We start from the raw sequence: 25,642 nt of genomic DNA on the forward strand, positions 1-25,642 counted from the left end.
TAAATAACTCAGAAATTTATGCAGATTAACAAAAATAAGGATAGTGCTATAATAAGACTGAATGCTTGTGTTTCCCCCAAATTGATATGTTGAACCCTTCATCTCCAAGGTGACAGTATTTGGAGGGTGGGGCCTTTGGAAGGTAGGTGAGGTTACATTAGGTCCTGAGGGAGGGGAGTTCTCATGATGGAAACAGTACTCTTAAATTAAAAACAAAACAAAACACAAGTGCTATTTCTCTCCATTTGTACCCACCAAGGAAAAGCTATATGAGCAAATAGCAAAACAGTAGCCATCTATAAGCCAGAAGGAGGGCCTACACCAAAAACTGAATCTGTTAACACATTGATCTTGGATTTTCTAGTCTCCCAAACTATGAGGAATAAGCGTTTTTTTAAGCCACACAGCCTGTGAAAATACTCACTAAATAATCCCTATACTGGGATACATGGCGGTTTATAATTTTTTCATTGAAGCATTTACTCTTCTATATTTGTAAGAGTTTGTATAGAATTGGTATTAGTTCTTCCTTAAATGTAGAAATCACCAGTGAAGGAATTGGAGGCTAGAATTTTCTTTGCTTGAACATTCTTAACTAACTCTTATCTGAAAGCAAGGAAAAGTGGTCCTAAAACCACAGGAATTGAATTACTTTAACCACCTGCCAAGAGGAAATTATTTCCCTCTTAGAACTTCCATAGGAAAACATAGCCATTGTTGGCACACTGATTTTAGCCCAGAGAGACCTTTGTCAGACTTATGGTATATAGAACTGTAAGATAATAAATTTGTGTTGTTTTAAGCCACTTGTTACAGGGAAAACTAATATACCAATATTCTAAAAGAACACATTTGTGAGACTCACAGTATTTGATTTCAAGTCTTACTATGAAACTGGAGTAATCAATGTAGTATGGCATTGTCATAGGGATAATACTCAAAAGTTTTGGTGTCAGGACCAATTTACATGCATCCAGAAGTATTCCTTGCTTATATGAGTTATATGGGTTTTCTCTGTTGATGTATACTATAAATTTTAATTCTATTTAACATAAAAAAACTTGAATTGAATCTAAAAAATATATATTAGAATTATTTTAAATATTAACTTAGTTGAGCAAATTTGAACTTAATATGAACAAATTTGAAAAATAGCTAAGTTCACAATCTCCTTTAGATAATTAGATTAATTCTAATTAAGTTAGAAGAGTGGCACTTTCATTTTTGAAAAATTTTTAATGTCTGGTTTATTAAAAGACAGGTAGTTTTATTTTTTATGGCTGAATAATATTCCATTGTTTATATATACCATTTCTTTATCCATTCATCAGTTGATGGACACTTGGGCTGTTTCCATAATTTAACTATTGTAGATAATGCTGCTATTAACATCAGGGTGCAATAATCCCTTCAAATTAACATTTTGGGTTTTTTTTGGTAAATACCCAGTAGTGCAACTGCTGGCTCATAGGGTAGTTCTATTTTTAACTTTTTGAGGAACCTCCATACTGTTTTCCAAAGTAGCTGCACCAGCCTGTAGTACCACCAGCAGTGTAAAACGGTGCCCCTATGTCCACATCCTCACCAACATTTGTGTTTCTTATGTTGTTGATTTGGATGGAACTGGAGAGTATTGTGCTAAGCAAAATAAGTCAGAGAAAGACAAATACCATATGCTTTCACTCATATGTGGAATTTAAGAAATAAAACAATCACATACAGGAAAAAAAAAAAAGAGAAAGGCAAACTGAGAACAGATTCTTAACTATGGATAGCAACTGATATTTACCAGAGGGGAGATGGGTGGGGGATGGGTTAAATAGGTGAGGGGGATTAAAGTGCACGTGGGATGGATGAGCATCTGGTGTTGTATGGAAGTATTGAATCACTACATTATACACCTGACTCTAATATTAAACTGTATGTTAACTACCTGGAATTTAAATAAAGGCAAAATTTTTTTTTACTAAATCTGTAAGTAGAAGCAAAAAAGGGAGGTAGATTCTCATTTCTGTTCTGCATTTAATTTGTTGCAATATCACATTTAATGTAACCTCTAGAAAACTGTGTTGAAAAACTATGAAAGAATGAAAGTGTAAAGGTAAAATGACGTATTATTATGAAACTAATTTTGACCTCAGGGATCTCTGAAAGGATGTCTGAGATCTAGATCACATTTTGATCTTATAGATCAATGGGACAGAATAAAGTTTAGAAATAGACCAGTAATATACATTAGGTGGCTTTTGAGCAGAAGTACAATGGTAATTCAATGGGAAAAGGATCATCTTTTCAACAAATGGTGTGTAACAGTTGAGCAGGCATATTTGGAAAAGTGAACTTTAATCCTTCCCTTACACCACATAGAAAAAGAACACAAAATGGATCATAGACTTAACCACAGGAGCTAAAACCATAAACCTGCTAGATAAAAACATAGGTAAAATCCTGTGCTTTAGGCTCAGATATTTAGATAGGCCTCAGAAGGTAGCATAAACCATTAAAGAACTGCAACAACAACAAAAAAATCAGACATCGTCAAAAATTTTGTTCTTTCAAAGAAACGAAAACACAAGCAACAGGCTGGAGAAAAAAACTTGTCAATCACTTCTGTAACAAAAGACTTCCATAATAAATAATCAACTCTTAACAGCCTAATACTAAGAAGACAAAAAATATGATTTAAAAAATGAGCATAATATTTGAGCAAATACTTCACACAAAAAGATATGTGAAAGATGGGGAAAATACCATGAAAACTGTTCATCATCATTAGTTATTAAGGCAATGCTACATTTCCCATAGCACACCTACTAGAGTGGATAGGAAAAGAATCACATATCAAGTGTTGTCATTAGGACAATACTAATTTTCCCACAATACACTCACTAGGATAGATAAGAAAATGATAGCAATATCACATATTGGTGAGAATATAGAATATCTGCTTCTCTTATACACAGCATGTGGGAATCCAAAAGTATGATCACTTCCAGAAATGGCTTGAAATTTTGTTGTAAAGTTGAGCATGTCCCATATGAGTCAAAAATTCTGTTTTGGGGATTTGCTCATGAGAAATGGAAACATAATCGGGAACAGACTTGTGAGTGAATTGTCTTAGCACTTTATTCATAGCAGCTTTGAACTAGAAATAACTTAAATGTCCAGTTAGGCTCATGGATGAAGAAATTATGGTCTATCCATTATTGGAATATTAATCAGCAATAGAAAGAAACAAACCAGCACTGATACCTGCAACAACATATAAACTCAACAGCCCTTCTAAGTGAAAAAGCCAGACACAAAAGACAATATAGTGTATGATTCCATTTATATGAAATTCTTTAAAAAGTGAAATTGTAATAATAGAAAGTAGATCCATGGTTGCTTGGGGATTGTGGTAGCAGGACAATTTATGAGGAAGCAATAACTGTGGACGTTTTTGGGTAGTGAGGATGTTCTAGATCTTGACTGTAATGGTAGTTACATAACTGTATAACTTCTCAAAACTCATCTTTGCACTTACCACAGGAGAATTTTTATATAATTTGTATGTCAGTAAAATCTACTAAAAAATAAACTACAGCTTCCAGCCTCAAGGGGCCTGCGTATGAATTAACCAGTAAGATAAATTTCTTAAGGGGTGCCTATGTGGCTCAGTCAGTTAAGTGTCTACTTTTGGCTCAGGTCATGATCCCAGGGTCCTGGGATCAGGCTCCGCATCGGGCTCCCTGCTCCGGGGGACTCTGTTTCTCTCTCTCCAGCTCCCCCTGCTTGTGTTCTCTCTGTCAAATAAATAAATAAAATCTTAAAAAAAAAAAAAAAGGACACTGTCCTTGACATTTGAAAGGCTGAAGTCAGGGAGATGATGGGCTCCTGCAGCTTCTGCCTTTTTTGCCAGCAAAGAGGTAGTAGAGGCATTTAATTTGTTGTGTGTCAGCGTTAAGCAGAGTTCACTATGTCCAGTTATTCGCTTTGTAGATGCCAAGAGGCAGGCATGGGACATCTATTGTGCTAGTGCAGATTGTAGCTAGCAGGGGATGATTCCTAAGCTGACAGCTCGGGCAGCTTGTGATTTATGGCCATTCTCTGTGGCGGCCACCTGGCCATTGTGGCTTCCTAACCAGTGTTTTTGGGCCAGTGGTTTTCTAATCTAAAAGAGGCAGCGCTGATTTTGTGGTGTGGCTTTTGGAAATTTTCTCCTTAAACTTAATCCAGAATCTGCTTCTTCAACCTTTTCAGTGATTCTATAAGCTACTTAGTATCCTATAATAAAAATTCTTCAGTTAACATATCTACAGTATAGTTTATTCTTTCAATGTCAATATTTTGACTTAAAGCCCTATTCTAAGAAATAAGTGAAATTTCGTAAGTAAAGAGCATCATAGTTTGTAGTAGTTCTTTTAAGTAGTAAAGAACTCTAGTATCTATTATTACTGCTGTATGTTGTTAGATAATCATACTGTGAGAAATCAGCATTGAAGTATAAAACAGAGGGTTGACTTTTTACTTATTGTCTTAGTTCGGATTGGCATAACAAATTATCATGGACTGGGTAGCTTGAATAACAAACATGTCCAGAGTTCTGAAAGCTGGAAGTCCAAGGGCAAAGGGCCAGCAGATGCCCTGTCTGTTGAGGGCACCTTTCCTGGTTTATGATTGCTATCTTTGCATGGTTATCCTCACATGAAGGAGAGCAAAGAGCAGCAAGTTCTCTGATGATGCTTATCAGGGCGCTAATCCCATTCATTAGTGTCCTTCCCTTACAACCGCATCTAAACCTAATTATCTCCCAAAGTCCCCACACTTCAATCACACTGGGAGAAAGGTTTCAACATATGAATTTTTGGAGAATATAGACACTCAGTTCTTCACACTCATCTATTGAGAGAGAACTGAAATCATGGGAAATTAGATTGGGAAAACTGTAGAGTGTGACAGTCCTAATGTAAATATCTAGCAAAAACATCTGATTGATGTTTTAAATGGGTTTGAGAGGTTGGGAACAAAAGACAGTATTAACAAGAGGCAGCTTCAGTTTACAGAGAACAAGTTCAGCCAAATGAAATGTGTTGCTGCCTTTTAACTGGCAGATTAAGGGGGTGGCTATAGACATAACACAGCAAGGAATTTGACCAAGTTGTAGTATCTTTGGTAATAAGATGGAGAAATGTAAGCTGTCTCATAATACAGTGACCTATCTGACTTGGTACATCTAATGTGGGACCAATTAGTGAGTGCCTACTGGCAGGCTCAACCCCACCTGAGGCTCTGAGACCATTTCCGACCCAGGTCAAGATTTAGGTCAGGAACTCCATGTCCAAGCATGCAAGTCAGCATCATAACTTGTTCTCCCAGACATACTGCCAGAAATCTTGATTTGGGATGTTAGAGTCATTTTTGACATCCTTCTCATTTCTTATGTTCATTGTCTATTAAATATTGATTACATTTGTCTTATCCCAATCATCCCTACTGTCATTTGTCTCAGTGCCTGTCTTATCTTCTTTCAACTAATACAGCAGCCTTCTAACTAGTCTTTCCATCGCAGCTGCTATGCTACTCCCAACTGGTCCTTCCCATTGTTTCCAGTCATCTCCTAAAAGTCAAACATGATCGTGTCACTGTCCTGACTGAGTATCCCAAACAAAATCTAAATCTCCTTCATGATCTGACCCAGATCTGTATTTCTAGATTCATTTTCTCTGTCTGTCTGCTTGTATACAATGTTCATGTTAAAACACTTGAAGTTTTTGAGTTTGTGTTTGGGGCCTGGCTATTTCCACGCCTATTCTCTTCTACATGCTCACTCTCAGATAGTTCTTCCTCTTTAAAAGGCCACTGAAATTAGATATATGTATATATTACACTGCTGATCATAGCCAAGTTGCACAGCACTCCAGAGGCTTCACTCACATTACAGTTTATGTGAAAGATACACTGCACAGTCCCTTGGGCAAGCCCTTCACTTATCTTTCAGTGTGAATGCCCAGCCCTGGAATTTTGAAACTGGGTGACCATGAACATGCAAAGTCATATGCTGAAAAACATCCAAATTGTGTGTAACTATAGAGAGCGCATTCGTCTCAGTTTATTGCCCTATACTCTCCTCCCCTTTCCAAAAGTAACAGCTGGTACCTAGTGGGGTCATGTTATTTATATTCTATTCTATGTATTTAACTGTGTATGTATGTACATACATTCTTCTGTGAGTAGAATCATAATATTTTGTGCTGTAAGTTTTTTATGCTTTTCAATATACAGACCTACCTCATTTCTTCCCCCCCCCATTCCTTTTTAATAAGTTAAACTAATTTGTTAGAATTCAGTTTACATTATGTCTGTTTTGTCAAACTCCTCTTAGAAGGTCAGTTACCATTTGTGTGCAGTCTCTTAACACTAAACATTCCAATATACTAGGTTTTATTACAGTAAGTTATAATTATGTCTCTATAGTTTATTTTCTCCCTAAATGTGATTTGATATCCTCAGGTGTAGTTTGGGTTTTTGGAACATTTTAGTGGCTCAGTGATAATTTCTGTAAATAACTTGTTATGTTGGAGTTTTCCTAATAAGCCCAGTACTAGATAATTAAGGAGGTAAAAGCAAATGCCATATTCCTTAGACATCTCTTTGGATTGGAATGATTAATTTATAAAAGTCTGAATTCTTAAAGGAAAGGCATTGGTTGGCTTATTTTCTGGGCATTTTTAAGGCTTTCCTTGGTAACATTTCTGGAGTATTCTTTGACTTATGGTGAAATATGAAACTTCATGATGAGCTGCAAAATTTAGGGAGCGATTCCTTTTCTTCCAGATTATGAGTGCCTCCAGGCCCAAATTCATTTTAAACTGGGACTCAATGGGACCAGGGTGTTGTCCTAGCTTATCTTTTCCTCTTACAGATATAAATTAAACTCATGTTAAAAGCCTGCTCTTTATTAGTTATTTTTTATTACCTTTTTTTTAAGTTGAGGTATAATTGGCATATAAGATTGTATTGGCTTCAGGTATATAACATAATAATTCAAATTTGTGTATATTACAAAATGATCACCACAATAAATATAGTTAACATCCATCACAGTATATAGTTAAATTTATGTGTGTGTGTGTGTGTGTGTGTGTGTGTGTATGTGTGAGATGAGAACTTTGATTTACTCTTAACAACTTTCAAATCTGCAGTATTATTAGTAGTAATATTTTTTGCACATACATACCAATGTATAACTGCAGGGTGAGATTTATTTTGTTTTCACTATATAATTAGTACATTTACTTCATGGATATAAACAAATCAAGTTTATAAGATCAATTTTATAGACTTTTGCTTTTATATATTTTATTATATTTATTTTTTAAGGTATTTACCTTGAGAACTAGGGGAAAGGGTAAATGGAGCTATCTGAGAATGCAGTATTAACTACTGTCACCATATTATACACTATATGTCCATGAATTATTTATTTCATAAGTAGAAATTTTTACCTTTTGACCCCTTCAACCATTTCGACTACCCTCAACCCCATTAATGTTCTCTATACCTATGAACTTATTTCTTTATTTAGACTCCATATATAAGTTAAATCATACAGTACTTGTCTTTCTCTGACTTATTTCACTAACATAATGCCCTCAAGATTCATCTCTATTGTTTCAAATGGCAAAATTTCCTTCTTTTTTATGGCAGGATAATACTCCACTGTGTATATGCCACAGTTTAGTCCGATCATCCCATCAGTGGGTACTAGGGTTGTTTCTATATGTTAGCAAATGTAGATAATGCTGTAATGAACATGGGGGGTGCATATATCTTTTTAAGTTAGGGTTTAATTTTCTTTGGATAACCCAGAAGGGGAATTTCTAGATCATATAATAGTTCTAGTTTTAATTTTCAGAGGAATCTTCATACTGCTTTCCACAGAGGCTGCTCTAATTTATGTTCTCACCAACAGTGCACAAGGAGTCTCTTTTCTCGACATCCTTGTCAATACTTGTTATTTCTTGTATTCTTGATGGTAGCCATTTTAAATGGTATGAGATAAAACAGAATTGTGGATTTGATTTGCATTTCCCTGGTGATTAGTGATGTTGAGCACCTTTTTTTCATGTACCTGTTGGCCATCTGTATCCCTTCTTTGGAAATGAGAGATGATGGAGGTGTATTGGAGCAAACGTTTTGTGTGCTATTAAATTTAAGTTGTTATCAATCTAAACTAAATTAGCATGTTAATTGTAATAAGTAGTGAAGTAAGTAACAAAATAACTAAAAATGTAATAAAAGAAATGAGAACTAAAATGGTGTACTCCTTTAAAACAAAAGAAAGTAGTAATAGAGGAAGAGAAACAAAAAAGACAAAAGAAGTATAGAAGATCACTACACAAAGCTAATAGCAAAATGGTAGACATAAATCAGACTTTATTTACAATATTTTATTTACTTTATTTACAATATTTATATTATTACATAATATTTACATTAAATGTAAATAGGCTAAATGCCTCAATGAAAAGGCAAAAATTGACAAAATGGATTTAAAAAAGATAACTGAACTATATGGTGTATATGAGACCTATTGAGAACTAAAGACAAAAATAGATTGAAAATAAAATGATGGAAAAAAGATATGCCATGCACACAGTAACCAAAAGTAGCAATGCAGACATCAGACAAAATATCAGACAAAATTTTACTATAGGCAAAAAATGACATTTTATAATATTTCATGCATCTTATATTAGATATATATTATATATATCTATATATTAGATATAGATATAATTTAGATATATAATATATCTAATAGGAGTCACAAAATAAGTGAAGAAAAAATTGCTATGAAGCAAAACCTGACAGAAATATATGAAGCAAAATCTGACAGATGTATCATTCAACAATTAGTAGTTGGGAGGTTTATTTACCTTGCTTTCAGTAATGAATTAGAAAAACTAGATGATGAACAAAATAAAAGACTTGAAGAATATTATATTAAACCTAATAGATGTATAAGACACTCAGTCCCCAAATAATAGAACACATGTTCCTCTCTAGTACGCATGAAATATTGTATGGGATAGACCATATACCATAAATGGCTCTCCATAAATTTAAAAGGGTTGAAACTATATAAAATGTTTTATCCAACTATAATTGAATGAAATTAGAAATATGTAACTGCAGATTTGGGTTCTCTGACCTTGGATGAACTTTGGCTTTATTTGTATGTTCTGTATATGGCATAGGTTACCTCTTTTAATTTCACAGAGCAACTTAAAACCTTCAACACTCTTTAATACTTTGAATTGTACCTCTAACTTTATTGAGAACGTGGAGGCCATCAAGCAGGAACACTTGAGCCTCTTCCATTTTGTCATATTTACAGGCTTTGCTGAGGTAAAAGGCCTCACCTTTTCCTTCTGCTTTCAGAAGAGTACTCTTTTCTACTGATCAAGGCCAAACACTACACTTGCTTTCTGAACCCCACCCCTCCCAGTCTCCATAAGAACCAGCTACAATGACTGTTTTTCTCTTTTCCTGTATCACCGGTCTCTCCCCACTGTGGGCTCTTTATCCTGAAATATAAATACATTTAGTTCTCTTCCCACATTAAAAATAATGAACTATCCTCAGTCCATACTATTGACCAATTCCTTGCCTTTCTTTCACTGTCTAAAATTCTTAAAAGTGCTGTTGGGATATCCTAGCTAAGACACTAGGCCATAGGAGCTTTAAGAACCTAAAGAATAAAAACTGGAAATTGAATTATCTCAAAACTTGAAGAATTTTTTTTTTCTGTAAGCGCAGAATAAAATGTTCCTTTGCTCTGGAAAAAATATTTAATTGGACCCTTTTATTAGATAAATATAAAGCAATTATTTTCCTATTGTTCTTGTGGAGAATAGAACACTATTAACCCAAATCTGACAGATTTTTTGGAATGAGAAGTTAAATGTTCTCTTTCTGTAATATAAATTGTTTATCTTCTCCAGGAACACAGAGCATCTCTGAGATGTTCTTTGTATTTGTTTATGTGGTGGGAGGATGTGAGAACTATTTTTTGGTCTTGAGTAAATTGAGAATGCCCAGTACTGCAAAGTGTTACTTGTTCTTGCAGGGGGGAGTTTTGGGCATTCTTATTCAAGAGGTTAAGGAAGGGATAAGTAATTAAGACAGATGTCTGTAGAAAAAATATGGAATCAGTACCAGGTGTATTACCTGCATCTGGCATTGAAGTGCAGTAGAGAGAAGGAACCAAACTGGCTCCAATACCTAGGGTCACATAAATCTGAATGATGCTGAAAGTACTGATGTTGAATAAATTTTTGGAAAGGCTATGTTCCTTTGAATGGGGAGAATATTTTCTCTGAAGTTGTTGAATATTCCTCCATTAATCATTCAAGAATGAGGTATAATCTGGCAATGGAGGCAATGGGGGTTTAGGGCCTTGGCAGCAATATTTCAATGCAAGGGGTGTCATGACCTGGTTTCAACCTACCATTCTCTAAAAAGAACCAGGATTCCTTGGGAAAAATCTGTCTCCAGGAGTGAAAAGACAAAGTACAGGATGAGCCTGGGAATTTTGTTTTGTTAAGAAGTCAGGCTTTGCTAAAAGAAGGGTGCAGACACAACAAAGGGAATAGAACCTATCTACCTCTACCAGTGGTTTCCAGTGTCAAGTATGGCACAATTTGAGCATTGAAATAATACTAGCATAAATCATACCATTAAATGAAATAGTAGCTCATGAATTCATATTAGTATAAGTAAGTGAGTAAATCAAATATCTGATCATGAATGGGATAGTTATATAGTCTCAAAATATCTCCCCACAAAATACTGACTGATTACAAAGAGATAAAGAACAACTGCAGTTGCTATCCAGGCAGACACTACCTTAATGAAGAGATCAAATTTGCCACTGTCCGTTATGGGAACAATTGTAGTAATGTGCCACCTGATAGATGCAGAGAGAACACAGTATCACTTCTGTCCTATTCCCACCCAAGATGTATAATCCAGATCTAATCATGAGTAGATACCAGATAAATTCAAATTGAGGGATATTTTACAAAATAATTGGCCTGTAATCTTCAAAATTATTGAATCCTTGAAAACCAAGGAAAGGCAAGTGGTTTCAGATTGAAGGAAACTAAAGAGAAATGACAACTAAGTGTGTGTCATCCTGAACTAGAGGTCTTTTGCTATAAACAACATTGGGACATTTATTAAAGTTTGAATGAGATATAATCACTAGATGGGAGTGCCTTATCAGTGCAGGTTTCTGGATTTTGATGGTCATTTTGTGGTTATATAGGAATCAACAAATAGAAGAGGTTAATATCATCTCATTTTACCTCAGCGGCTAGTAAGACCTAGGTACTTATGATAGGAAACAGTAAACTATGCCCATTACTTTCCATTCCTTATTTTTTTATTCATGCTTCAACATATTGTAATTTTTTTTCCTTTTTTCTTCTGCTCCATTTTAACTGCTCACCAAGGATTCCAGCAAAATCTTGACCAAACTTGTCCCATTTAGTGTCTCTGACCTTAGAAATTTAACTTGTGCCTCAATTCATTGTAATCGGTTAGATGGGAAAATAACACAATCGTGGTCAAGCTATAGATTATACAAAATGTGTAGTGATTCCTGACCCATATTAAGTGCTCCAAAATGTGAGTTATTCATTAATATAATAATTTCCATCCCAGAATTCTTGCCTGTGATTCAGATCTACATATTCAAGGGCCTGGATATTTCCCACAGATGCGTAGAAGACAAAATGCCAAAAACTGAGGTCTGCTCTGCAGTCCAGGACTTGTTCCCATTCCTTTGATCCTTAATCTGATGATTGCCTAAGTCACAAAGTTGGATACCATCCTTCTTGACCTTTTCCTTTAAAATTATCCTAATGTCAATTTCCTTAATGTCTTTTTATTCATTTTGCTTCTCTTCCTCCTCCCCATTGTCACTCCTTCATTTTATCATCACAGGTCTTTCCTGTTAATGACTGCAGTCTAACTAGTTTTCCCACTTTATTTTTGACTCTCACCATTCATCTTTCTATCTTACCTCAAAAGTGATCTTAGTAAATAAATCCTCTTTCTATCCTACCTCAAAACTGATCTAACTAAACTATAAATATGAACAAGTTCATCCCCCTTTAATGAATTTACATTGTCTTTAAGATAAAATTCATTTCTTTAATATGTCTTACAAAGACTAGCTTTACCCCTTGCTCTTTGTCCTTCACCTTCTCTGCTTAATTATATGGTTCCTAACTAACTATGTACCTACAAATGCCAATGACTCTCTTTCCTAGATCTTTTCACAAATGCTGTTCTCTCTGCCTGGGATCGTATTGCCTATAATCTTTGCTTAGCTAAATCCTCACTTTTAAGACATGGCTCATGCACAATCAGCACGAGGAAGCTTTGCCTGATCCCTACAATGGGGCAGATGCTCTCTCCTTTTGTGCTTCTTTCAGAATCCTCACATGATTTCAGATTTGCTTATTTATTCTTTACTATTAATTCCTGCATTACACTGAAAACAACCAGAAGGCAGGGACTCTGGATGTGTGTAGATAGATGAGTCCATTAATTTCTTACACTACATTCTTAGCATCTAGTACATTGTCTGAAATATAGAAAATATTCGTGTATCTAAAAATATTTATTAAAAAATAACACCGGCTGTATTAGTGACTTTCCCCTAATTCCATATCGTTTTAGATTGCCATCTATTTATATTATATTGACAAATAGTTATGTAATTACAGTATATTGACAAGTTAGTCAATATTCCTATTCTCGGTGTCTGGCTTTCAGTAAGTAGTCAGTAAATATTTTTAAATGAATATGCAGTTTTTAATTAATAAAACATTGACTTAGATGTTAAATCTTTAAAATTCTTTATACTTTTTTCCTTTAAATGCATACTTTTAAACATATACTTTTAAATATATACTTTTTAAAATACATACTTTTCAGTCAGGCAAATTTCTTTACCTCTGAGATCTGAAATTTCTTGAGTCTTTAAGATCCTAGACACTTTTTACTATCTACCAACTCGTTAAAGGTGAAAATGGTTATTTTATTGTAATTTTTCAAGGGGTCTATTACTACTGTATAGGGCAATGGTTTGGAATAGTTCCTCCACTCCAGCTAAGACCAATGGGTTATTTCCTATAGATTTAGAATCAGCTGAACGTCATGTGGTACCAAAAAGCAACAAGGGCACTTTATACCATGAGAATTAAGAGTTCATATAACAACAAAAATAAAAACAATCAATAAATCCTGAAAATGAGTCTCATAAAAGTCTTTCACAAAAGCTCTGAGGAATACCTCCAGGAAAATGAAGACATAGCTTTTATAAAGTTCTAGATTTCTAGAACTCCCTTGGTTGTGAATGAAACTTCAGTCGCTTTAGTTCATATGATTGAATCAGATATTACTTATGAGATTTGTGGTTTATTTTACATATCTTCATGGCCCTGGGTTCATTTTTTAAGTAGCTAACTTAAAGGGGGAGTAAAATAAACTACTAAATGGGGAAGTACCAAGGGTTTCAACAATGGGCCATTTGGCCATTCTTCCCAGTGGCATACAAATATTAGACATAAAGTACCTTTATGGGGGTGCCTGGGTGGCTCAGTGGGCTAAAGCCTCTGCCTTCGGCTCGGGTCACGATCCCAGGGTCCTGAGATCGAGCCCCATATTGGGCTTTCTGCTCCGTGGAGAGCCTGCTTCCTCCTCTCTCTCTCTACCTGCCTCTCTGCCTACTTGTGATCTCTGTCTATCAAATAAATAAATAAAATCTTTGAAAAAAAAAGTACCTTTATGTTCAGGATTTTTTTCAGCATGCTTAAAAAGGTTTGATGCCATTAGCTGACTCTATGTTGCCACTGTAACACAAGCAGTCAGTCTACATCCCTGGAAGAACGAATTTTACCAAAAAATGATGTGGATATTGTAGGATAAACCTTCAGTGAGCTCCACACTATGATTCCAATTTACTTAGAAATGATGCCTCTATTATCTCTTATACATATTGAAGATTAATGTTTAGCTTGGGTCCTGGTTATCTGGGAAACTAGAGGCTATTGGAAATAATCAGTAGGTCATTATGAAAACAGAGCTTATAGAGCAAAAAAAAAAAAAAAAAAAAGGTGGTTGCCATTGTATCTAATGATCTTTGTCAGCGCAGTGAAATCCCCTGAAATTGAAAAGCTCACCATGCTCCACAAAACAATGACATGGCCCAAGGAAGCCAGAAGCCCACTGACTTTGGAGGATTCTACAGTCAGAGGTCCCCACATTGGAGCTTGTTGATTTGGTCACTAGCTTTCAGCAGGGCCTAAAATTCCTAGATATTACCTCCACAGAGAGACGTTTAAGCCATTAGAGCCACCAGGGGGTGAAAGAGCTCATGATTCTATCCTGGGAGATAAGAAATGGGAACTATAAATTGCAGTCAGTGGATAGGTTAGCTATCTCTAAAGTTTTTCCTAACTTAATGCACTCGGACAGCCCACAGTGCCCATGAAACCTTCCAAAGAATTTCCACATTTATGTACAAAGCATTAGATAGATGGAACACTTTGTGAGTTCAGGTCACTTACTCAGAGACTTAAAAGCAAAGTGGGATTTATTAGTAAAGTAGAGCCCTTACTAGGTATCTCATAGAGTCTGATTATATCATAAGCACCCAGTGAAAAATAGCCTTCATTATTACTATACATACACAAATGCATGTATAGCCTTCATTATTACTATACATTGTACTATATTCCTTGGAATCCTTGGGTAATATTTAAAACCCCTTGAACAGTTGGGAGTACTCATTGTATGTTTAATAAGTAAGATTGTTGAGTAATTATTTCCACTGAATCTCATATAAAGCTTTGCCATTTATTACAAATAAAACCTAATAGAATAAATAAATAAATAGTCAAAGTAATTGCAGAAGTAACACCATATTCCACCTCTATCTAGAGTAAAACGGACATGAACATGTAAAAAGATGCAAAATAAAAATCCATTTACTCATTCTAATACTATTTATTGATATCTGTCTATATGCAAAACGTTGTTGTTAATATCTATAGAGAAGAGAGGGTACTCCCTCTGTGAGTTTGCAATCTAGTAAGAAAGATTAGACATTACCAAGATAAGTAGAGTAATATAAGACCTAAGAACACTGTTTTTTCTTGTTTGTGAATGTCACAAACCCCCTTCTGCAATATGACCAAAGTCAAACATAGAACAAGTTATAGTTTGTTTTATGTATTTTGCTGTTTAAAAAAAAAAAAAACTAGCAAAAATAGTGACTATGATTTTTTTTTAAGATTTTTATTTATTTATTTGATAGGGAGAGATCACAAGTAGGCCAAGAGGCAGGCAGAGAGAGAGGAAGGCAGAGAGAGAGGAAGGGAAGCAGGCTCCCTGCTGGGCAGAGAGCCTGATGCAGGGCTTGATCCCAGGACCCCGGGATCATGACCTGAGCTGAAGGCAGAGGCTTTAACCCACTGAGCCACCCAGGCGCCCCTATGTGACTATGATTTTTAAAGAGGAATTAGAAATTTGGTAAACAGTAACCACAGAATACAGTTTTTTTATTTATTTATTTATTTATTTTTTAATTTTTGTTTTTTTTTTTTTTTAATTTGACAGACAGAGATCACAAGTAGGCAGAGAGGCAGGCAGAGAGAGAGGAGGAAGCAGGCTCCCCGCAGAGCAGAGAGCCCGATGCGGGGCTCGATCCCAGGACCCCGGGATCATGACCCGAGCTGAAGGCAGAGGCTTTAACCCACTGAGCCCCCCAGGCGCTCCCAGAATACAGTTTGATTTAGGTATTACAATGGGACAAAATACATGGTTTTTTTGGTTGAAGGCCCTTAGACCACTCATTTATTAGCTTCCAGTTTTCTCATTTGCAAAACAAAAAAGATAGCAAGAACAGTGTCACTATTTGTCATTTTGACAGGGCCCTGTGGAATTAAAGAGATATAAAAGGTAAAGAAAGACAATTCCTTTGTAACATAGATTCTATTATCATATCAGGAGATGAAGATTTAGGAAGATTAAGTACCTTGTAAAAGGTTGTACAAGGGAGTGACTGAATTGTGCCAAGGCTCATAAACTGTTATTACCATTTTCATCTTGGAGATATACAGGAAAGATAATTCTTGTATTTGTCACTTGGCTCTCTTCACAGTTTTATACGGCAGCTACCATTTAATACCTGGGTACCATATCTGTACAAAGCTTCTGATTTTATTGTGCATAAGAATCATCTGGTAAGTTGCTTTATAATGCAGAATGTGTGATGCCCTTAGCCTCTCAAACTGATTCACTGTATCTGGTATGGACCCAGAAATCTGCATTTTAAACAACCATTCCCAGGTGATTTTGGCCCAAGTGATCCACAGATCACATTTTGAGAAACCCCTGTCTGAATGAGATGGGAAATTTTTAGTGGAAAAGTTAAGACATCATTAAATATTATTAGAACCTAACACAGTGAGATCATCTAGGCCCTATCAACATACATAGTCACATTAATCTGAAATGACATAAAAGTTTAGGATGATTCAATTTTCCTTTGTTTGAATGTATGTGAACCAAGTCCAAAAGAAAGATTTAATACATATAATTATATGTTTATATGCAAGGTAGATGCTTGCTTTCTGTGATAGAAGAAAATAGGAAACCATCACTGATCAAAGAGTATTATAATTCATGAATTTTCAACTGGGTTTGATATTAAAATCCTTAAGAGAAATTTGTCATATCAATTTAGTAGATCAAAAAGAAACAGTGATATTTCTAGATTAGGGGAAAAAGTCTAAAATTAATTGAATAAAAAACAAAACAAAGAATTTTAAAACCATGAGATAATCTTTCCACAAATCTTACATAATCCATTCTTTAGAAATTATAGAATAAGGTATTCTATTGCTGTTTTTGTAGATCTTCTATCCTGTCTCCTTATTAAATTGACTTCAGCTTTAAATTGATCTGCTTAGCATACAGCCATTGACTTTACACCTAAAGGCATCTGGTCTAACCACCCTCTGTCTAATCCAGAGCTAGTATTAAATCAATGGACAGGAGTGATTCATGGCTTCCTTAAGGTTACTAAAACCTTGCAGTCCTTTCCAGTATAAACATCAAAAGGCTAGTATTTTGTTGTTGTTGTTGTTGTTGTTAACTTGCTTTTAATGCTACAAAATTTTAATGACAAAATATTTATGATATCCTGGTAATGTGCAAGAAGAATATTAAGTTCAAAGGCAAATAAGAGGCCGCGCCAAGAGCTTTCTACCTGTAACAGAGTTTTTGAGATAAAATCTCTGTTTTTGTGGTAAAAAAACAAGACATTTTTCCAAAAATGTATTTAGTCTCATGTATACTTTGTGGTTTGCTGCATGGTTGATGTATGATGTGACCATCAGGATGCCACCCTCCAAAATGCATTCCAGTAACAAGTATAAACTGCTTTTCTGGAGGAAACAAAAATATCCTACCAATATGTACCAATGTATGTTTGACATCTAATAAACTCGAAGTTAGCAAGGAACTTAAAAACTGCCTAGATTAATCTTTCACCTAATGCTAGACCTATACTATATAGCCTGCTGGACTGCTGTTATTAAAAATTTGACCACACTGGAGACTTTGGCTTATAGTTATAAAAACAGATGGCTGGGCCCCCAAAATACTTTAAGAAAGTTTTATAGTTAAGGAAAAATCTAGAAAAGGTGATTTTTTTTTCTCTGTACCAGTATGTCCATTAATTTATACTTTAATGCTGCTTAGTGGGAGGAAACTTTCTATAAATGTAAAGAATTAAGAACTGTAGGAATACTGGGGCACCTGGGTGGTTCAGTCATTTAATCTACTGACTCTTGATTTTGACTTCAGTCATGATCTCAGGGTTGTGAGATTGAGCCCCACATTGGGCTCTGCTTAAGATTCTCTCTCTCGGGGCACCTGGGTGGCTCAGTGGGTTAAGCCTCTGCCTTGGGCTCAGGTCATGATCTCAGGGTCCTGGGATCGAGCCCCGCATCGGGCTCCCTGCTCAGCAGAGAGCCTGCTTCCCTCTCTCTCCCTCTACCTGCCTCTCTGCCTACTTGTGATCTCTGTCTGTCAAATAAATAAATAAAATCTTTAAAAAAAAAAAAGATTCTCTCTCTCCCTCTCCCTCCATTCCCTCTTTCTCTTTCTTAAAAAAAAAAAAGAAAGAAAAGAAAAGGCAATATTGATTTAATTACAATTTAAAAAAGTAGAAATAGTTCACAATTACTAAACAATTAGTAGTACTAGACATTGTAATAAACGCTTTACATTTACTCATTTCAATGATGTTATAAGAGATATGGTGTTATCACCATATATTACAGATGAGGAGACAGTGTTGAGGAAATGTTGAGCATCTTGCCCAATTTAACAAAACCAGTGACTGGCAGAACAAAACTCCAACTTTTTTTTGCTTGATTTGGAAGCCTGTGGCTTTTCTCTTGAAACCATTTGCTTCTCCTATTTAAACTGTTTTCAGTTAACTGAAAAAATTCCTAGCAACCACCACAGGTCTCATCTCTTCTCCACCCACCCCTGACATCAGTTCCAGCATTATGGAGAGTCATACTTTTGAAATGGAAAGAGGGGCACCTGGGTGGCTCAGTGGTTTAAAGCCTCTGCCTTCAGCTCAGGTCATGATCTCAGAGTCCTGGGATCGAGCCCCGCATTGGGCTCTCTGCTCAGCGGGGAGCCTGCTTCCTCCTCTCTCTCTCTCTCTCTCTCTGCCTGCCTCTCTGCCTGCTTGTGATCTCTGTCTGTCAAATGAATAAATAAAATCTTTAAAAAACAAAAAACAAAATACCCTTCATTGAAATGGAAAGAACATGTGCTTGTGCATAAGATCAGATCTCCTACTTAATCTTTGTGTAACTTTGGAAAAGATTCATTATCTTTTGTGATTCAATGTCCTCATCTGTAAAAACGTAGAAGGTAATCCATAGCAGAAGCTAAGTGTTGTATTCCTCTTCCTTCAATCTAGAATTAAGGAGTGCTGAGGGTAGGGTAGATAGACAAAAGTAAGAGAAAATTTATCTTCACTCCATCACTATATGACATGAACCACCCTCAACCCTAAACAGCTGCATTAGAACTATCTGGCTGAAATAATCAAGGCTGCTGCATTATAGTCTATTACAAAGACAGATTAATGAGAGTAATGAAGGAAAAAAAAAGAGATGCTGTTAGGTCTGGTTATATAGCTATTAATTTATGTCACTTCTAATATTCCTGGATATTAATTCTGTAGAAACACATTCTCCCAATTCAACCAATGCCCTATATTGCTAATTTTCAAGGGAATATTCCAGACTTGAATATTGAGCATATTTAATGAGAGAACTCTTGGCTTAAGAACAACTTGATTGAATATTAACAATGCATTTTTATTGCATATTTAATTCCAAGGACAAAAGCATATTTTTAGTATAATCAAAGCATTAATCACCATATTTATTCAATTATTTTGAATAGTTTAGTGAGGTTGTTCCTACCCCTCTATTGCATGGTCTAATAGTTAATTAACACACAGTATATGTTTCCAACCCTGTTTTATTCTTTTTCTTTTAGTTGTAGGGTATTTTACCTTTGGAAACTTTTTTCCACAAAATCTGCTCAATCCTTTGTTTCTACTTGATTGATTGTTACACTGAGTTTTCCCTTATTTTTTTTAAGATAGAAATACTCAAAAAATACTCTTCTTCTGTGCTATTAATTTTATTTTTAACTATCTTTTAAAGAGTAACAGAATTGTCACATTTATAGTTGAATACCAAGACCAATCATGAGTTAAAGAGATAGTAGGTAGTGTAGCGTAGATGACATGACTACTCACTTTCCATTCCAGGGAGTGAACCTCATTTGAGGGCAGTGGGGGATATTGGAAAAGCTCTAGGCTTGAAGTGTTCTGTGTCCCAATTGTGGTTCTGACTTTGGGTCCATTCCTTTCCTTTGTAAGGGCACAATTTCCTTATGAAATCATGAATTTGAATTGGCTCTTAGTTTATTTCTCCCTGGAAAAATCGTGGGATTGTAGGGTTTGGGGTGTGTGTGTGTGTGTGTGTGTGTGTGTGTGTGTGTCTGTGTGTATCCATGCAACTCTTCAATATAAATCTAATTATAAATAAATCTTGGACACCATAAATTTATTTTATATATTATGTGTGTATCTTACGTACTACATGCGTATCTTATATACTACGTGTATATCTAAAACTAGACATAGATGAATCCATCATAATTTTTAAAAATTCTACCTTACCACACCCCATTGTTTTTCGGTAAGGCTGGTCCCCAAAGATAAGAGGCAGAATCTTTTATAGGTAGTTCAGGATGATATGTAGAATTCTCACTAACTACTTTCAGAATGCAAAACCAGTTGCTTTCTGTTATTTATTCCTTTTGTTCCCCCCTAAGAAATGTGATTGCCCTGAACTAGGCACTTACACGTGCAATGATTTTATCGATGGACAACTGAGGGGAATAAATCAAAGTGCTTCTATTCCACAAGTAGGGAACACTGGACTGAGAATAACCTACTAAATAAATCTCTTGGAGGAAGGCCAACCATTATTTACACACTTAGAGTCATATTATTCCTAGGTCCCTGTCTCAGATTATTTATGATTGCTTTTAAATTTTTAATATGCATCACTATACATCGAAAAGGCACAAACAAATACCAGAATAATGGTACTTTTTTACATTAATTTCCACACTTAGCCAGTTGTAATCACCTTTCTTTACTGATATTTTTAACACTTCCTACCTGAATATTAACAATAAATTTAATTAGCACGTTTGTCACCTCTTCTGTTTCCTTCATAAGCATCTCAAATTACTGGACTCAAACTACCCTTATAGCACCCAATCATAACATATCCCTCAAAGAGAATTATCATTTATTACTGTCTTTGACTTTTAGTCTTTGAACTCTTAAAAAAAGAAGAAAAACCACATAGCTGTGTTTTTCTTTTTCTTTTTTTTCTCTTGTTCTTCTTCCTTCTTCCTTTTTTCTTCTTCCTCCTTTTTCTTCTGAGCACACAGTGTTACCTTAGTTTCAGGTGTACAACATAGTGATTCAGTATCTATATATGATGCTTTTTTTGCCACAGGTATAGCTAACATCTGTCACTATACACCGCTATTGGAGTGACTGTTTCCCCTATGCTGTGCCTTTTATTCCTATGACTTATTCATTCCATAACTGGTTGCCTGTGTCTCTCATTCCCCTGCACCCATTTTGCCCATCTCCCTTACCTCTGGCAACCATCTGTTTTTTCTCTATAGGTTCGAGTCTGTTTTTTGTTTGCTTAAGTAATTGTTTTGTTTTTTTAGATTACACATGTGAGTAAAATTATGTGGTATTTGTATAGCTGTTTTCTTCACATTTCTTGAGTAAATTTTTGAAATAAAACATTTTATGGGACTAATGTTTTGTATCCTGATGCAATGATATAAAAATGAACTGGTATGATATGCTAAGAGTAAACTCAGCCTGCTTATTCTCCATTTATTTATGATATTCTAAGTTCATACATTCGTTTTAACTTTTGTTTTAATTTTTTCCTGCAGCTACTTTGCTCAGTTTCAGGCAAATACCTAGAAAGAGATTCGCTAGGTTATAGAAGTGGATATATGTCTAACTTTATGAAAAACTGCCAGGTAGATTTCCAAAAAGAGTGGAACTATTTTGCACTCTAACTAGCAAAGCACAAGAGTTCCAGTTCCTCCAAAGCCTTGCCAACATTTAGTATTATTAGTCTTTTTACTTTTAATCCTAATGGGAATGTACAATGGCAAAGCCACTCTGTAAAAAGATTTTGGTGGTTCATCAAAATGTTAAACATAGTTATGTGATTCAACAGTTCTGACCCAAGAAAAATGAGAACCTATATCCCTACCAAAATTCATACATGTACATTCACAACAGCATTATCCATAATTAAAAAGTAAAAAACCTAATATTCATCAACTAATGAATGGTTAAATAAATGTAGTATATTTATACAATAGAGTGTTAACCATAAAAAGATGATGTATTGGGGCACCTGGGTGGCTCAATTGGTTAAGGGTCTGCCTTTGGCTCAGGTCATGATCTCATGGTCCTGGGATCAAGCCCAGCCTTGTCAGCTTCTGCGTTCAGTGCGAGTCTGCTTCTCCCTCTTCCACTCCCCCTCCCCTAGCTTGTTCTCACTCTCTCTCAAATAAACAATTTTTTAAAAATAATGTATTCATACCTATTATAATATGGATAAACCTTGAATATTATGCTAAGTGAGAGAAGGCGGTAACAAACACCATATATTGTATGATTCCATCTTATATGAAATGTCCAGAACAGAAAAAAAACTGTGGAGGCAGAAAAATTTATGATTGTATAGGGTTTGAGAGGGATAAAGGAGAATGAAGAGTGAGTGTGAGTAATTGTGGGATGTCTTGGTGGGGACAAAATGTTCTAAAATTGATAGAGGTGATGGTTATACAAGCTGGCAAATACACTAAAAAAAACATTGAATTATACATTTTATATGGGTGAATTGTACAGTATGCAAACTATATATCAATAAAGCTGGGGTTTTTTTTGTTTGTTTAAAAAGGACATATACAGAGGGTGTAACAAGTGCAGAGTCCCTGAGGCAGGAACATGCTGGACGTGACTGAGAAGCAAAACTCTGGATAGCGGGAGTGGAGTAAAGACAGAGAAGGTTGTGGGTCATGAGGCTGGACAGGTAGGGAAGGGTCAGGATATACAGGGTAGTATAGCCCATGAAAAGGAGTTTATATTTTCTTATGAATGTTTTAGGAAGCCACTGGAGGGTTCTGGACAGAGAAGGAGCATAATCTGATAGGTATTATTTAAAACAAAACAAAACAAAACGAAAAAAACTCCCTACTGCCTGTGTGGGCTGGGAGCTACAGAATGGACACAGGGAGGACAATTGGAGGCTCTGGCAGGAGGGTGAGAAATGGTTGTAAGACGAGGATTTAACCTGTGAAGGCTGTGAAATTGTTGGACTTGAGATATAGCATGAAGTTGGAACTTATTGGATGACTGGATTTTGGGAGAGAAAGGAGAGCATTAGGGTGAACCATGTGCGTATGTGTATGTGTATATTTGGGTGTGCATTCCACTTCATGATAAAGAAAAAGCTGATTTCATTATATTGTTGTAAAGGCTCAGACATTTATTTGGAGGAGGAAAGAATGCGATCACATTTCTGTTTCTCTAAACTCTTATATAGTTTATTCATTGATTGTGCATATTCAGATAAACTCAGAGAATATTCTTAATGTCACTGATGTAAGAAATGAACTATGCATAGAGTTCAAACAAAGTGTATTATGTACATAGTAGTGACCTGAGAGGCAGTCATAGTAATGTCTTTGTGGACTCACATATTTCTCTGTCACAGTTTCAAGTTGTGGTGCTGTATTGAATGTTTGCAATTGATTGCATCTCATTAATTTTTTGACTTAGTTTTAGATAACTGTCTGGGCTTTAGGGGAATTTACTGTTGCATATTTTTAGTAACTCTATTTACCTTTGCACATGGCTGCTTCTTAAATCTCTGGCTATTTGTGTACTAAAGCTCATTCTACAAATCAAAGTCTTACTTAAATTAAGCCCTTGTTCTCTTTATGTAATCATAGTTGGCCTTTTGGTAGCAGTGAGTTTATTATTATTTTTTAAGTATAATTTACATCTGGAAAGAGTTCAGGATTGTTTAGATTTTCTACTTGGTGATCATTTATATGCACACTGCACCTCATATATACAGTTGTGAAATCAGAACACAGCTAGCCACAAAATGGATCAAGTACAGAGTTAACTGCAAGAAATCATAGTGAGATATAAGCCAGTTCATTTGTGTTTTCATTAGAAAACACTGAATTGTTGAATTATGCTATGGTTGTTGAGTGGTGAGTTACAATAAAGAGGCCTGTAACTATTGCCTAAGGCTGTTATCAAGGTAAATAAATGACTTGAATATTTAAAATAAATGCCCACCCCCCCAAAAATAAAATAAATCCCCCAGGGGTGCCTGGATGCCTCAGTCCATAGATCACAGATCAAAACTCTTGATCTTGGGGTCAGGAGTTCAAGCCCCACCTTAAGCTTAGAGCCTACTTAAGGAAAACAAATAAATAAAATAAAAGTAAAAGAAATCTGTCCTTCTGCAACCCTTTTAGTATTGTAGGTTGGCATTCATTTCAGAAAATTCCTTTATGTTTGACACAGAGCTCAGCTTCATATTTCTAGTTTCCTATGTTCCTTGCGGGTGGACCAGGGGTTCTTCCAGTAGGTGCTCTTTCTGGTTTTAATGATAGCAAAGAGTTTTCTAATTCCCAGAAGTGCGTGATATTTTTTACAGCAATTGTCATCCACAAGAGACTGTGGAAACCAATAATCCATCTCTTATTCATTCTTCGTGGGTAGGGTATAACCTTGGCAATCAATCTCACAGTATGGCCGACATTAATGCTGCTTGCCAACAAGTCTCCTGGGGCTTCTTCTGTTCTGTTTTTATTTTCACATTGGGAACACCCTCCAAGGTTGAGAGTATAGTGGGCGCTTGTGACTCCCATGGTATTGAAGCAAGAGCTGTAAGTGCTCCTCCTCTTCTTCCAGGGTAAACAAAGTCGGGGCCAGTTCCTATTGCCCACAAAGAATTTTAACTGGACCGAGATGTCTGCAGGCTGAATCAATCAGAGAAGGCAGATGTTGGGATTTTGAGGTGAATACTAAATAAAGGGAAGAAGAACCCCTGGGAAAGCAGACTGCATAAGGGCAAAGAGGCAGCTCCTTCTGATACCAAGGAAACACTGTGCCATTCTTCTCTACATTACTTGGGGTTGCAAACCAGCCATCAAAAACGTGTGGAATGCTGGCAAGCTGCTTGACTCTAGCAATACCCCATAACTGTTTGATAACATGAATAGCATTTATTGTTGTTTTTATTATTATAGTCAATCTGATCTTCCCTCAAAGTAGAGATAGCTTGACTTTTTCTTAATTTTGTACTGTAATGACCAGTGGTCTACAGTTGGAATCAGCAATCCAGGGTACGTACTGGTCAGCTGACCTCAGAGGAAACTTGTCCTAAATAATCCACGTAGGCATATAGTTCTGCCCCAACTTGCTCTTAGAACTTGCAATCATTAAGTTAATATGCTTATATTTCATAAACATAGTGAAATTAAATCCATAAATAGGTAGCCTAAATATCTATTAGTTGAATGAGAATGTAGAGAACAGTTGTATATTTTCTCAGCAGCTCTATTAACAATAAACTAAGAGCGAGAGAGATGGTCTTGCTAATATTTAATTTTTTTAACCCTATGTAACAGGTATGAATCAATATAGCCACATGTACTTTTGTAGATGTAGTAGTAGTGATGGTAATGGACCCCAAATTACCTTTTTATTCCTGTGACTCTTGTTTTTTCAGCCATCACATACATTGAGGGATCAGGGAACTGGGCTACAGACCTTTTAAGCAGAGATGGTAGGTGGTACAGTTGAGAGTTCATTATCTTCTTGGCTAGTAATTCTAGA

The sequence above is a fragment of the Enhydra lutris genome, unplaced genomic scaffold (assembly GCF_002288905.1).
Source record: "Enhydra lutris kenyoni isolate GAN:26980312 unplaced genomic scaffold, ASM228890v2 scaffoldscaffold16, whole genome shotgun sequence".
Lineage (NCBI taxonomy): Eukaryota > Metazoa > Chordata > Mammalia > Carnivora > Mustelidae > Enhydra > Enhydra lutris.